At 37.6% G+C, this 15395-nt stretch overlaps 1 long non-coding RNA gene across 1 annotated transcript; it reads right to left on the bottom strand.

The window, feature by feature from the left end:
• Positions 1 to 3754: 3754 nt before the first annotated feature.
• On the bottom strand, positions 3755 to 11693 carry LOC122106863. Its single transcript, XR_006147246.1, has 3 exons — positions 11632 to 11693; positions 7406 to 7409; positions 3755 to 3789 (listed from the first exon to the last, which is right to left on the bottom strand). It is a non-coding gene; the product is annotated as an uncharacterized LOC122106863 (long non-coding RNA).
• Between the last annotated feature and the right edge of the window lie 3702 nt (positions 11694 to 15395).

The following is a 15395-nucleotide window of genomic DNA, read 5'->3' as shown; positions in this document are numbered from 1 at the left end:
CCAAAAGTGGGATTGCTGGGCATAAACATTATTTTTAAGTATAGAAAGTTTTTTTCCAGAATGTAACTATGCATGGATGAACATACATGTGCACATGTATGCATGATACCACAGAGGAGCAAGGATTATCTTTTGCAACCAGCTTTGTTTCCTCCCCATCCATCAGTATTCTCAGATAAGCAGTGGGATCCTAAGCTAGAGCAGTGCTCTGGGTCCCTCCAACTCTAGGGCTTCATGGTTGCAGGCTCAGCTCCCAGGAAAGTTTGGAGAGGTGGAGTTTGAGAGGACAGAGACAGAGAGAAGAGAGGTAGACTAAACCATCATCAGTTTTAGGTGGGCAGAGGACAGGATGAGAAAGTGAGAGCTGTGTGAAAAGGTTCTCCAAGAAGTGTAAGGTCTAAGCTATCAGATCACTTATGGTAAGGTGAATTTGAGCCAACCCCCCATCTATTTTTCCACCACGTCAGAGCCTACAACACACCTGCTATCAGATGTGCTACACCTAGGCCTGTGCCAATGCTATCCTTCTATCTTTGCTTGGCTTTCCTAATAAATCTGGAGCCTACCTCCATGTGTTCTCAGAAAAGAAGAAAAAATGTAGTCTAGAGAAATAGCCCGGAGAAAACAGAGAAGGTAGGAAAAGGGTGAACTGAAGGATGAAGACACCTTCTGAGAACCAGCAGGATGATGAATCTAAAGGAGGGCAGTGAGTGGGGATGGTTGTTTGGAGTTCAGGGTGATGAAAACAGACTATAAATAAGGGAGCCCAGAACAGTGTTAATGTCATGTAAGGCACCGTCTGGTTAGACTTGAAAATCTCCTGGAATAACGTCAAACCAAGTTCTCTGAATTTAGGCTGGCCTGAAAGGGAGCCTTGGCTTCTGGTGGTGAATGGAACAGGAGCCTCAAGGCGTTTCAGTGCTAGCAGAACTCAGCCTTTGTTCACAGCAGATACATACACAGCCCAGTGTTGCCCTTATTTAATATTCACAGAGGCTGTAACTATTTAGAAACCTGCCTTTTCCTCTCAGACCTGGCCCAAACCTTTGCTTCAATTGGGCCTGGCCATCTCCATTGCTTCAGGCATAGCACTGCTGGTTGCTGCTGCTCTTAGATTTTAGGTGGACAGCATGGAAAATGCACAGCTTGTGACCACAAGCACTTTCCTGGAAAAGGCTCACCCTGCTGGTATTTGGCTGAATCTTGAATAGCTGTCTTTCTAACTACCTTGGCTAGTGAGATGCTAGGCAAACAAGAGACTGATCCTTTTCATTTCCAGTGGTGGTATGTTGTAATAAGATTTGGGAAGCTTTGCAGTAAACATTGTGTATAAGCCAATATGGAGAATCGATGCATTGAGTATCTGAAAAGAAATTTCTAGTTCTCAAGAAGTTTCCATTCTTTGTAGGTACAAGAAGGAAAATAGCAAAGGGTAAAAAATAATTGCTTGTTTTTTCTGGCAAAGTTCTACTGAGAGTTCATAAAGTCAACCAAGTCCACTGATTACAAGTCAACTGCACCGTACTATACTAAGCCACACCATGAATGGTCATTGTATCAACCTTATTTTTTTTTTACTTTTGTCACATTTATCACATTGGTTGACTACTACTTGAGACTACCAGCCAGATGTCCACTAAGGTATAAGCTCTGAGAACATTGAAAAGTGGTTCATTGATTTGCAAAGTGAAATTAGAATGTAAACTGTAATTATAATAAGCATCCAAAAGATTTTGAAGGTAAATTATTTTCAAAATTCAACAAAAAGGAGAGAACACACTGAATGGTAACAAAAGAAGCATTTCTAAATGGAAGCCTATCACAGCCGCTCTTTTGGCATTTGGTAAAAGGGCACACTGGAATATTAAATGCCCACGTAACTGCAGCCAAACCTTATGGTGAACATTGATAATGAATTGTACTAATCAGAAAGAAAAATACAAGGAGGAAAAACAGCAAGGAATAATTTTCTTTTCTTTTTTTATTGAAGCAAATAATAATTTTATAGAAGGAAAATTCATGGATTTTTTTAACAAGAAAAACAACTTCAAGAGCAAAGTCTATTTGAATTGTTCAAAAGGTCCATTTCTGGGAAAAGTTTTCTTTTTTCCATTTAAATCTCAAGTTGTCACCTCACAGCTTTTAAATCATGTTCCCCTATTTAAGGACAATATTGTACATATGCCATCTTCTTTCAAAACATATCTTCTAGCCAAGCACCAGTGACCCATAATTGTAATTCTACCTACTCAGCAGGCTAAGATTTGGGGATCATAATTTGAAGCCATCCTGGGTAGGAAAGTCCAGGAGATTCTTTTTTCCCAATTAGCCACCAAAAAGCTGGAAGTGGAGCTGTATCTCAAATGATAGATAGAGTGTTAGACCACAGAAGCTCAGGGACAGTGCGCAGGCCTTGAGTTCAAGCCTTAGGATTGGCACCAAAAAATAAGTATCTTCTAATATAATATATATAATACATATCTAATAAATTGTTCATTTTTATTATTGCCAGAGGATAAAATTTTATCCACTTTTATACTTTCAAATTTGATCATAGAAATCCCTGTCTCAAAATTTGTATTGTAATATTTAATAAAAACTAATACCCCATCTTTTCTTTCCTATTTTACAAATTTACTCCTCAAACATGGTCTACTTAAATTTCATTATCCTCCCTTTTCTTCTTGTTGATAATCTATATACTAGATCTTTGTATTCAGTAGTTTCAGAAACACTGGGCAATTGTAACCCTCATTTTCAAACTTGCACCTCAACTTAGGTGCTTCCATAAAGCTATTTTATGAGGATTCCTGTTGGTTTTCCCTGTGAAACATTTGTGTATTGAGTTTGATTGCTCTATAACCTTGAAATTACATGGGTAATTTCAGAAGTGCATTTGAGAAAGCCTGTCACCATGTTGAACAAGTGACTTTCTTTACTCACTGGGAAATGCTTTTATTGGTAACTGAAGTCTACATTTCTCACACTGTGTAAAACTAACAGTGTAATAGAACAGAGTGCATTTCTACCAGCACAATTATGTTTATCATTGCTAAGATGTGGAACCAACCCAGATGCCCCTCAGTAGATGAATGGATCAAGAAAATGTGGCATATTAGAATTCTATGCTTCCATAAGAAAGAATGACTGCCACATTTATAAGGAAATGGAAAGACTTGAACAAAATCACATTAAATGAAGTAAGCCAGATCCAAAAAAACATAGGTTCCAATGGTGTCCCTCATTTGTAATAATTAGTATATGTCTAGGGTAGTCCTAGTAGAGGCTCACAATGGCTCAATAGCTATGTTCATATGACCATATAAAACGATGCTAATCAAAATAAACTCCAAGATTTGGAAACAAGAGGGTTTTTTTGTTTTTTATTGCACTGTGGGTAGTTATTTCTTTTTTTCTTTCATTTTTTCCCCTTTGGTTTTTCCCCTGTTGTCACTGTTTTTGTTTTTGTTTTTTTTTTTTGATACCCTAAGCTTTGTAAATACATTTACAAAGGGAAGAAGAATAACAAAATGGTGAAATAAAGGACAAGGGGTGAACCAATACAACAGCAATACTCACAAGACACCATGTTGGGGAGGAGGGCAGGAGACGGGGAGGGAAAGGAGAGAAAACAAGGGAGGGAGTAACAATGTTTGACAAGAAATGCATTCATTATCTTACTTAAATAACTGTAACCCCTCTGCTATCACCCTTACAATAAAATTAAATTAAACTTTAATAAAAAGAACAGAGTAGCCCGGTGCCAGTGGATAACACCTGTAATCCTAGCTACTCAAGAGGCTGAGAGCTGAGGATCACGGTTCAAAGCCAGCCCAGGCAGGAAAGACTGTGAGACTCTTATCTCCAATTAACCACCAGAAAACTGGAAGTGGCACTGTGGCTCAAGTGGTAGAGTGCTTGCCTTGAGCTGAAGAGCTGAGGAACAGCACCCAAGCCCAGAATTCAAGCCCCACAACCAACCAAAAAAAAAAGCAGAGTGCTTTTGGATGATGAAAATGTTTTAGGTATCGACTGTTTGATTGGGAAGATGCTATTTTGAGTTTTTTAAATGGCATTAACTCAACCTGAGAATGAAACTTTTAATTGTATTTAATTATAATTAAATTGAAGTAGCCATGCATAGCTAGTGGCTACCATTCTAGACAGCATAAAAAAGCTGTCTAGATACTTGTTTCACTAACAATGACCTTTGCTGGTGTTTGCACATTCATTGTGTGGATCTGGTTTTCTCATTTGACTGAGAGTGTAGACTATATGATTTCTAATGTTCTTCACAGTTCAAACTGTCTGACTTCCTCTAGCAACAAACAAGACAATTTTACAATCATCACTAGTACTATCAAAGACCTACATACACATCAAATCTAACAATATAAGCCTTTCATATTACCAATGAGAATAGTCCTGCACATTTGAGCTTCATATAAAACCTTTGATAATCAATGTTATCGTATCCATTTTTCACACAGCAGAAAATACCTTCAGCCCTGAAACTTCCTTTGCACATTTGTGGGTTACATCAAAGCACAGACAAAAGTCTCCCTCTTAAAGGCTCATCTGATTTTTCTCTGCCTTCTTTTCTGTGTCCTGGAAAACTCCTCTTCACCATGTCTCTGAACCCTCTTACAACAGCAAGCATAATGTATTGGGTTTTGTGTTCAGTTTTTTTGTTATCTCTTTTCCTAATAGATATTAGAATGCTTCTTGCAGTGGCAAGTGTCAGTTGTCAATTGTCAATAATTCTTCACTTCTTAGAGGTATCCCTGGCCTGGCCAGTGTTGAGACCAAGATAGCAATAATGCCAGTTAACATTTCCTGAGAACTCATTATGTCCTAGGCATTGTGCTAAGTAAGGGATTTACATCCTCCCAAATTCTATGAGGTACTAATATTAGAATCCTGCTTAAGAAATGTATGACAAATGAACAAGGAGCCGGGCCAGGGAGTTGAATTTTTTCCTGGAGTTTGTCTTATTCATTAAAAACTAATGAATTTATCAGAAGCCTTTTTCTATGGTGAAAAGGCCTAAGCAGCAATTTGCCTTCACTGCAAAACATATGTGATACCTATTATGTGTAACAACTAAAAGCTGAAAGAGCAGAGCTGCAAGCTGTAAAGAACCTGCATTCCATTGCTGGCATCCACACTAGGCTGGAGTTAATTGGTTACTCTATTTTCCAATACTTTTCACTTTCAGCAACTGTCTTCATCAACTAGGGTGCTGCTGAATTTGGGTGCAGTTATCTCAGGTAAATGACATGATCACAATCCAAGTAAGATCTACAGGTTTATTTTGATTTATAGTAAGCCTGCCTTGCATGCAATTTTCACGAAGAGCAGTCAAATACACATACACACACACTCCGCAGCTCCGTTGGTGCAGGGAGCTCTCAAATTTTATTGTCAGTTGTGTTTACATTGTTGTATGATCCGCTGAGGGATTCTCTGTCCTTAATCCTGTGAAAATCTGCCTCCTGAAAAGCAGATGGTACCCCAAAAGCAAGATTAAAGTTCATGTGCTAATATATAGTGATAAAGTGAAATTTTTAGATGTGCTGAAATATCTCTTCTGTCTTCATGGAATTGGGGGACATTATGGGGAAAATTAACCAAGCATCCACAGGACTGACTGAACTTTGTGTATCCAGAACATTTCTGGTGTTCCCAATAGTGGTCTCTTTGAAGCATATGCCTGTAGATACCAAAAGCCTACTGTATCTTACAGCAAAACAGATATTTTTAGTGAATATTTTTCATTCAAAGTTCATACATACGTAATTAGACTTTCTCTAAGGTCCTTCCACTAGAGCATAAGCTTCTTGAGGGTTGGGATTTTCTCTGCCTTGTTCATCTATGCATGTCTCCCCAGACCTTAGGTCAGCTGTTGACATAGAGATATTCAGCCAACATCTGTTGAGCTGTGAGCATGTGGCTGCACTGTGATCCTCTAAACCACTGATATTTTGGCACAACTTCGCTTGTTTTAAAAATGTTTTATTATGTATATAAAGTATTCCTGGGACATGGAACAGAAAAGCACATATACAAAATCTGAAGTGTTTAGAAAATTGTTATATGTCAATTATTTACAAGATAAAGATTTTTCTTTTCTAGATCATAGCCAGAGAGTGGGTGGTGTGGGTATAGGTATAGGTGTGTGTGTGCCTGAGATAAAAAGAGATAGAGAGAGAGAGAGATTTTAAGGGAATAATAGTACAATTATGGGGAGTGTCAAGTCTTAAATGTACATGACAAACTGGCAGGTTGGAAAGTCCAACAAGACTTAATGCAAAGGCAGTCTGGAATCGAAATTCCTCTCTCCAATATTTCTATTCACTTAGGCTTTCAACTAATTTTTTCAAGCCCATCTATATTCTAGAAGGTATACAGATATGTATTCATGTATGTACATATATATACATATATATATTATATACACTCTATAGATAGTAAGCATATATTTAGAAAGTGAGAGAGAGAGAAGTTGGTCTTAACAAATTAGCTCACACTATACCAAAGGCTTACAAGTTCCAAGATCTTAGGTCAGCTAGCCTGAAACCCACAATGGCTAAGGTATAATTCCAACTAAAAGTCCAAACTAAAAATTAAAAGGGTCAGTCATGGAAGTTCTGAAAACTGGTCTTACCAGTCTGAAAACTGGTAAGCTCAAAACCAAAGAAAATACTGAACTGGAAGGAGAGCAGATTGCTTTACTCAGTCCAGTACCAATTCAAATGTTACTGTAATCCAGAACATACCTTACCATTATTGTACACAGAGTAATGTTCACTGAAATGTATGGGTGGCAGTAGCCTACTAAAGATGACACATAAAATGAACCACCACAGAAATAATTTGTTCTACTGAAAGTCTACTGCCTTGAATGTTAATTACATTGAAAAACAAACAAACAGAAACCTTCATAGTAGCATGGAGACTGATATTTGGCTAAACAGCAAGGCACCATAAGCTAGCAAAGTAAACACATTAAATATCACACATATTTGCATATGATAAAATACATCTATTCCACTCTTCACTTCCTGTCATGATAGACTAGGTTTCTTTATTCTAGTACTTTCCATAAGTTGAGTCATGTATTGTGACTACATTTTTTTCCCTGGGACTAGAGATTAAATTCAGGGTCTTGTGCTTGTTCAGCTTACTTGACTGGCCTTTTATCACTTGATTCATGCCTCCAAGCCTGCCTTTTTCTGGTTAACTAGAAATGGAATCTCTCAGACTTTTCTGCCGAAGCTGATCTGGAACCTTAATCCTTCTGATCTCTGCCATTTGGATACTATTGTTGTTACTACTGTTGGGTGTTTTGTTTTGTTTTTTTTTTTTTAATGTTATAACATATTCCTAATACAAATTTACCAACTTAGCTATTGTTAAGCATGCACATGGCATTCAGTACATTCACATTGTTATATACCCACTACCACTATATATCTCCAAAACTTTTTCCTTTTGTCCAACTGAACCTTTTTACCCATTACACACTCATTTTTATTCTTCCCTTTCTATGGCCTCTACTAACCAATACTCTGAATCTAGGTACCTACAGTACCTATTTCCTTTTTAGAGCCTGACTTATTTCCCTTACTATAATGTCCTCAAGATTCATTCATGCCACAGCATGTGTCAGAATTTTTCTTTTTTCTAAGATTGGATGATATTCCATTGCATATACCATTCTTCTTTCACTAGGATTTTTGTGCCTAGCTGTTTTGGGGGTTTTTTTTCACTTGGCACAGTGCTTTTGGAGTTCCCTCATTTTGCCCATGTGTCTATACTAACTTCTTCAGATAATTCTAATGATTCTAGAAGTCTACTGGCTAAATCTGTGCAGGGATATCAAAATTTTCAAACAAAATTGTCTTTTGTGTTCTACTGTGCATGTATTTGCTGTTCTGTATTTCTTTGGCTAAAGGACCTCCATCACTTTTGGGCCTGATGCATGGCAAGGGCAAAGGATGAGTCACAGTAGTAACTTACAGTTTTTTGGCACTGACCATTGACAGCACCTGTTCTTGTGCCCTTGAGTCATGTTATCTTCTTAACAGCCTTTTACGTATCATTGTCTCCACCTTACCAATAAAGAAGTCTAGGCAGTGAAGGATTGTGACGTGCCTGAGATCTCACAACTAGCATGAAGCAAAAGTGTCATTTGAACCTAATTCTTCCAGCCCAGACTCAGTGCTCACATCTTCCTGTGCTGTCATGTGAAGGGCTCAGTGTTCCCATCACAAATATTAACTCAAAAGATTAGGATACCCATAAATGTCTGAAGTAATTTGACAGCTTTGAGTCCTAAGAATTCTACAATCCTCTAGAAACTACTTTTAAAATGGAAATGCTGAGGAGAGAAATTAGAATTACAATCAATTCATCTATTCATTACAACTCATTCACTCATTCATTTATTCAGAGTAGTAAATATAACTGCCATGGCTGGTTACTGGTGGTTCATGCCTAGAATCTAGCCAGTCAGGAGGCTGAGATCTGAGGACCAGAGGTTTAAAGGCAGGAAAGTCCCTGAGAATCAAGTCTCTAACTAACCACTAAAAAAAGCAGGGAGTAGAGCTGTGGTTCAAGTGGTAGAGTGTCAGCCTTGAGCAAAAAAGCTTAAGGGGACAGCACCCAGGCACTGAGTTCAAGACCAAAAACTCCCACTCCAATAAACCCTGCCAGATACTGAATCTAAACCATGTCCTAGGTTCTCTGCTGGTTTCCTCCACACGCCATATTCCTTACTTCATGTTCAGAAAAGCCTTTAGATGTTGTTATTATCCCAATGGTATGAGAGTGATGAAGTGACTTTTCTTTTAAACCCCAGCCATGCCTGCCTATAAAGACTGCTTTCCCATGCCCTGCAGTGCTGCCTTTCACTACCCTCTTCCAAGAAGATTCTAAAGGAAAACACCGAGAGGCCAAGGAACCAGGGAAAGGGGCCAAGCTACACTTCTTGTATAAGTTTTGTGTGTGTGTGTGTGTGAAAATACTGTACAGAGGGATTACAATTACTTGGGCAAGATAATGAGTACATTTCTTATCAAGCATTGTAGCCTCCTCCTTTGTTTCCCTTTCCCATCTCTTCCCATCTCCCCTCCCCCCCACCCAACCCTCCTCGCCCCCCCCCCCACCAAAGTTGTAAAGTTTGTTTTCAACATAACGACTTGTACTTCTCATTGTTGCAATGGGTCCACCTGTATCCCTATTTAAACGATTTGTTTTTTCCCTTCCCCTCCACAAATTATACCAACATCAAATACAGTGAAAGCAGGGGTTATACCATGGGGGAGGGACATACAAAGCAACAAAGAAATAATCTTATAAATGTGTTAGAAACAATCACATGAAAGAAAAAAACTTTTGAATACATATCTTAGGGTTCATTTCCCTAACATCAACTTAACTGACCTTTTCTGCTTGACTGAGACATATACTAGTTAGCTTGTATTGGAGTATGTGAATGACTTGCTATAAAAAAAAAATACACAGAAAGGCTTCTCTTGTTTGTTTGGTTTTTAGTTTTACTAGCTTTTTAAATTATACCTTTCTAAATGCTTTGCTTGTGCAGAAAGTGTGTTTTGTAGTTTTTTTCTTAGTACAATCCAGGGAATGTTTCTGAAACTGTTTCAGGCCAAATACCCTAAGGAACTGATGATAATATTAATTGTGGTGAAGAAAGAACAAAAATATAAGATGCACGCTGCTCTTTGATTAAAGCTTCCTAGATAGAATTTCACCTCAGGAGCTTTGTTATTTTAATGGCCTCCTATAGGTGTTATTCTGAGTGGTCTCTGAGGGGTTTGTTTCCTAGTTTTTTGGAAGAGTGTTGTCAGCTCGCAGGCTGCATGAATTTCACTTCAAAAGAAAGCCTGGGTGATTTTTCTATTTCTGAATTTTAGGGAAGAGTCAAATAGAGCCAAACAGACCATCATGTTTTGTCAGTGGTCCACAGGAAACGCTGGTGGTTGGTCTCTGGTGAAATGCTGCACAGTGATTTTTTTACCTTTGCAGCAGCACTCTCCCTGACCTGTGCAAAGTGATTCCTCAGGAAGACTTCCATTTTGGGTGACAGTGATGTCATTTATCCTTCTATCCTGTAAGTGCTTTAAATAGCAATGAGCGTGTGCCATCAGGCTCCGTTTCTGCAATAAAAGTCTACCTCGTTCCTGATTTCTTAAAAATTGCCTTAGATGTAGATGATGCCAGAAATAGAGTGCCTTTTGATCTTGCTGAATATTTAATAACCGTGAAAGAGTAAAACTGGAGAAAACTAAAATGCCACGATTTTTTTTTTTGGCTGAACCAAGATGGTTTCGTATATTTAAAACTAATTTTAACATTTTATCCTAAATTTTACAGCTGATTTTTTAAGGATATTTAAATAATTTAAGGGTGCACTTTTAGAATTGTAGGCATTGGTAAGGTACATGCTGCTGTAAAACCTAAAGTTTCCAGAATATGTATACTTTTCCCATTTGAAAAAACACATGAAGGAACATGAGTATGATAGTGAATACCTGTAATCACGGCATTTGGGATGCTAAGGCAGGAAAACTGCAAGTTCAAGGTCAGTCTGAACTATGTAGCAATACTTTGTCTCAGAAAGAAAAAAATAAAGGAAGGAAAGAAGGGAAGGAAGGAAGGAAGGAAGGAAGGAAGGAAGGAAGGAAGGAAGGAAGGAAGGAAGGAAGGAAGGAAGGAAGGAAGGAAGGAAAACATGATATTCTTCATATGCAATGCTAGAAAGCTAAAATATTCTTTCTAAAAATACCTCAACTTTAAAAGTGTTTTCAATGTTTAAAGAAGAAATAAAGCGATATAATTTATTAACAATATTCCCTTTTATATATTTCAGTGGAATATCACATCTTTCAGAAAAAAATCAATTACCTTTTATTTGCTTTCTCAGACTGAATTTAGTGACAATTTGAGCTATATTAACTTATATCTTACTTGCCTCATACAATTTCTAGCAAAAGTAGCTACTGTAGCAAATTGTGTATGTGATATGACTAAGACACGCCCGATGGACCAAGTTGTGAGATTCTGCATCTAATTTACTCATTTTATAGAATGTTTTCTTTACTACCAATAGGGCATTTTCTGGCCAAATGGTCCAAAACAATGTGAGAAATCGATAGTTGATGGTTAATAATAGGGTCCCTCTATCTTCCAAGAGAGGAAGGGATTCAGTTACATTGTCTCAAATGTACCAAGAAGGAGGGATAATAAAGTTAAAACTTTGTGATTCTCTCCACTATCTGGCCATACTCTGCATCTGCACGTATCATTAATAAAACAGGACAGTCATGAATGGAGAGAGAAAAGCTGGGTAAATATATGAATTTTATTCAATATACTTGTGTGAAAATGAATCCAGGTAACTTGAGGAGATGGGTAGGGCTGAAAGGGATGGGGGAGGACAGCAGAAGGGGTAATATTGATCAAGATGTATCGTACTCATAAATTATTATGTTGAATTAAAACCCCTTTGTAACTACTTAGAGATAATAAAAGAATAAAATCTAAAATATTCTTTCAAACAAGCAAATCAGCTGGGCACTAATGGCTCACAACTGTAATCCAAGCTACTCAGAAAGCTGAGATCTGAGGATCACAGTTCAAAGCCAGCCCTGACAGGAAAGTCTATAAGACTCTTATCTCCAATTAATCGCCAAAAAAGCTGGATGTGGAGCTGTAGTTCAAGAGGTAGAGCCCTAGCTGTGAGCATAAAATTTCAGGAACAGCACCCAGGCCCAGAGTGCAAGCCCCAGGACTAGAAAAAAAGACTCCAATCACACATAGGAGGGGCTTCTTTAAAATCTAGGGGGAACTCTAAATCTGTCTACACCTGTGAAGTAAAGGAGGAGCTATCTAACTCTTGACTTTCACTTTGAAATTATAAAAGTCTGGAAACTCTTCAATACTGAAAGAAGGAAAGACACATCTGGCAAAGGGAACTCCTGAAGGCTACCTGGATTAGGGGTAGAACTTGCTTGTCTTACCTACCCAGAACATTGTCGTAGGATTTGGAGTTGCTAGACTGACATGATCATGTGTGTTCTTCCAGATCAAAAAATATAAAAGCTACATATAGGAGCTGCCATTGGAGTCTTCAACTCCTGTTTCCTGCATGCGAAGCAGGAAATATTTATTTCTCTTTTTCCTATTTCTCCCTGCAATATTCTTGTTATACTAAAAAGAAAAAAATTCTTGCTGAAAGGTCTATCTTGAAGAGATGTGCTTACTAGAAAATTAAACCAGAATAATGGAAAATACAAGCTAGAATATTTCCAAAATGTATTTACTTCAGTGTCCCTCAGATACAAACAAAAAACAAAAGTGAAGCACAAAAGTTTCAGGTTTTATTTCAGTCTCCTATATTGACAAACACCAGAAAATAGGTATTGTTAGGCACAGCACTTCTTGTAAACTCTAAAGACTGAGAGAAAGGAAATAAATTGATAACTAAGCTCCAGGAGTTTTGGTCTGGCCAACATGCATTCATGATATATTCTTCATTCCAGTGGTTCTATCCCCTCCAGGGCAAGGTAGGTATTAGCTGGGCAAACTGCCTCTTGGTAGGATAGAGTTGTTAAGGATTCTTTCAGCTTTTACCTCAGGCGTACAAAGTCAATGTCATGGTGACCATGGCAGACACAAAGGAAGCAGCTGATAACTTTATCTGATGCTTGAAAACAAATTACAAGCAGTAAAAACAACTGCTTCCTGAAATATTCTTACAATTTCACAGGGTTGTGCAATTTTGGGGGGGAGGTTTAGAAAAAAGAATATTTTTGGAGTTGCCACATATATAATAAGTTGCTATATATATGATAAGTTGCTACCTTTCTAGAGTAACAGTTTGCACTTAATGAATCTGTGTATCTTACAGGGTATGGGCATAGACAAGGATATACCCATCTGTCTGAAGAAAATTCGGGCTGGGTTTCTGACCGCTGTGTAGCCATCAGGCCATAGGTTTGCATCCTCAGTGGCATATTGTGACAACTGCTCATAGTGAAGTAGTAACAGTGATGGAGATTTGACTTGTTAGAAACAAGGAAGGGATCTTGAATGTCAGGCTAGAGAATTTGGATTTTATTTTTTATTTAGCTGTAGAATAACAATTAGCTTTTAGTTTTAAGTTTCTTGATACTTTTTGGAGATTTTTTCTCTTACTTCTCTTTTAGTCAGACAAATCCTGAATGGATTGTAGATATCAAAATCTAAAAAAAAGAACCTCAAGCCATTGACCTTTGACTCCATCTTCTCATTCCTGCAGTGAGTATCCTAGACTAGAAGGTTTTTTTAATTGTCTTCAGATTTGGATTTTCAAATCTGGGCAGTATAAATACAGTGTTATGTACATGCACTTGACAATAACAAAAAAAAAAAGGAAACTTCTTTTTACCAGTGTAATAATTCAATATTTAAAGGTAAACATTACTACAAATCAGGGGCTCAGTTTATCAAGTGCTACAGTCTTAGGCAAGCAATGGTAATATTATGACCTAACAGTTATCGCTCTACATTGAACCTCTGTCTTCACACTTTGTCTTTGACAGAGGTAGGGAATGTGAACAGGGGAGAAGCTTCATTTTCTCTTCACATTATGTTGTATTTATAACATACGTGAAACTGAGGTTTGCCTTAAACATCCTAAGTGTTCCTTCTAATCTTGAGTTAACAAGGATTGTCCTAAGTTTAAAAGGGGAAATCAGAGAAAGCTAACAGAAATACCTAAATACCACAACATTCCAACTGTTGAAAATTTCAACTGTTGATCACTAGTTGAAATTGACTTCCATTGAAGATTTCCCAATACCTTCTTTCTTGGCCTAGAACTGTGTAGTAGTTCTGAAATACAGACCTACTTCGTAAAGGCAAAGATGGTATCATTTAAAATGATGTCTTTCCTTGACATTGGTGGCACATATCTGTAATTCTATTACTCAAGAGGCAGTGGGATAAAGAATTACAGGCCAACACAGACTATATGTAGAGAGTTCTACACCAGCTTGAGCTATATAATAAACCCTGTCACAATACAAATAAATAAAAGTTTAAAAGATAAAGCTAAAAATTTTACCTCCTGCCTCAGGCAAAATCTGAAGAATAGACATTCACTAAATGATGTCACAGCTGAAGGAATTACTACATGTGCAAAAGATGAACTATTTAGGCACCACCCAAAAATCAGCCTTGGAGGAGAGTGTGAATTCCTCATAGCATCTTCATGGTGCTTTAAGTCAAGACATGACTCTAAGGGCTCATCAGACATTCTGAAAACTAGCAGTAACAAAATGGATGGTCAGAGTGGCAGGGAGCCTAGTTGGAAGCTTGCTTTTTTTTTTTTTTTTGGTCGGTCGTGGGGCTTGAACTCTGGACCTGGGTATTATCCCTCATCATTTCAGCTCAAGGCGAACGCTCTACCACTTGAGCCACAGCTCCACTTCCAGTTTTCTGAATGCTTTTTATTGGAGATCAGTGTCTCATGGACTTTCCTGCCCAGGCTGGCTTTGAACCATGATCCTCAGATCTCAGCCTCCTGAGTAGCTAAGATTACAGGTGTGAGCTACCGGTGCCCAGCTGGAAGCTTTCTTCAACAAACCAGCCTTGTCTCCAGGAACAGAGCTTAGTGCCTAGGCTAGACCAGGGAGGAGCCACGGCTCAAGAAATCGAGAAACAAAGGCACAGAAGATAGCAAGGGCAGGACTTCCAGAAGGAAGAGGTAGAACATGTGGTCAGAACTAGCATCTAACACTAATTCAGTCCTCATTCATTCATTATAATACATATCTATAGTATTTATTGTATTACCATCTTCAGAATGTGATTTAATAACAATCAAGTAAAATATATAATAATCATCTTTAAATACAATTTCTTTTTGACACATAAAAATTCACCTGTTTATGTTATATTTCAATTGTGTATCATCATTTCTGTGTGTGTGTGTGTGTGTGTGTGTGTGTGTGTATGTGGAGATGGAGAGAGAGAGACATTGACATAGAACTGAGGCTTAAACTCAGGGTCTCTCATTCTCCCTGGTCTTTCTCACAGCTGACACTCTACCACTTGAACCACTCCTCCAGTCCTAATAAACAAAATTTTGAAAATACACATTGAATTCCTTTAGTTTGATGATTATAATTAGATAATTAAATAGGTATATATATACATATACACATTGAATTACTTTCCAAAAGCTATGGCATGTCTATTTAAGGCATGTCTATAATAATAAAACATTGCAGATGGCTTAACTATTCAAATACAATGGTCAGTATAAAAATGAGTTTATTCATGAACTAATATTATATGGCTATAAAATGATTTGTCAACATTTTAAT

This window comes from Dipodomys spectabilis, unplaced genomic scaffold (assembly GCF_019054845.1).
Source record: "Dipodomys spectabilis isolate Male_0828 unplaced genomic scaffold, ASM1905484v1 ptg000001l, whole genome shotgun sequence".
Lineage (NCBI taxonomy): Eukaryota > Metazoa > Chordata > Mammalia > Rodentia > Heteromyidae > Dipodomys > Dipodomys spectabilis.
This window is presented reverse-complemented; position numbering and strand designations above follow the sequence as displayed.